The following is a 1,147-nucleotide window of genomic DNA, read 5'->3' as shown; positions in this document are numbered from 1 at the left end:
CCAAGCAACATACATAGAGCCGCTGCGCATGCGCAGTCTACCCTCCTGCGAAACCGTCCATTACGAGAGAATGCATTTTAAAATGGATATCGTGGCCTATCCTGAAAGAGTGAGATACAAATGAGAAGAGAGTTCAGTTTCTATAATAGTAAGCAGGCAGCGATGACCCTGATAACTGAATACACATTACAATTAAAAATATAGAAAGAAAATATGCAGATTTTTTCTCACTCTTCAGAAAATGTATTCTGAAGTTAGTTAAACGAGTGAACGCTTTTATATGTAGCTCTCGCTTTTTGTTTTTTGCTGATGCATCATTCTCCTCTACCCCATCCCCCATATACGTACTACATGACAGTCAGTGTTAGTGCGTGGACTCTAGTCGAATTGGAAAACGCGTATGTTGTATTGTTAATTAGTTAATTGGGAAAAGAAATGGTTAGTTTTTGACAGCGAAGTTATGCCGTTGCCACAATCACCTTTATGAAGCTTCGATGGTGATATACTACGAATCCACGTAGTAATAGCCTCGCCTTTAAACATAAATTAAGCAAGCAAGCTAGCTTTTTTGCATAAAGAGAACTATTGCGGAGAAGCCGAATATACGAAAGCGCTTCTCCCAGTTATTTCCTCGAACCGAAGCGGAACTGTAATCTTTTTTCCGCACACTTCGTACGCCGTCAACATCTAGCGTTAATTCCTGTCCGGGCTTCGCTTAACCATGCTTATCTCCTGATAACCACAGCCCCGTCAATACCGCAACCAGCATTAAAAATGACGTTCATTCAATAACCCGTAAAACTTACGCCTGTTCCGCGTATAAAAATAAATTGTTCCGTGCTTCGAACACACGCGACAGAAACCAGAGGCCGCGTAAGCTGCAGACGTGGCAGGAAAGGGAGCGGGTCTATTCAGATGCGCAGGCCTATGCGCTAACAAAAAGTGCACACCAAAAAAAAAAAGAAAAAATGAAGAAAGAGCTTTTATTCTGTGAGAGCGGTACCCTCAAAGCTGTCAAACTAAGGAGGTAGGAAGACGGAGGAAAAGACCGAGACAAGCTTTTCGTGGCGGGATTAAAGAAAAACAAAGAATATCGTTAGGGTGACAGCTCGACAGGGCTGAAGAAATTTCGACGAAGTCGTTGTTG

Source organism: Rhipicephalus sanguineus, chromosome 3 (genome assembly GCF_013339695.2).
Source record: "Rhipicephalus sanguineus isolate Rsan-2018 chromosome 3, BIME_Rsan_1.4, whole genome shotgun sequence".
In the NCBI taxonomy this organism is placed as follows: Eukaryota; Metazoa; Arthropoda; class Arachnida; order Ixodida; family Ixodidae; genus Rhipicephalus; species Rhipicephalus sanguineus.
Note: the sequence above shows the minus strand (reverse complement) of the source record.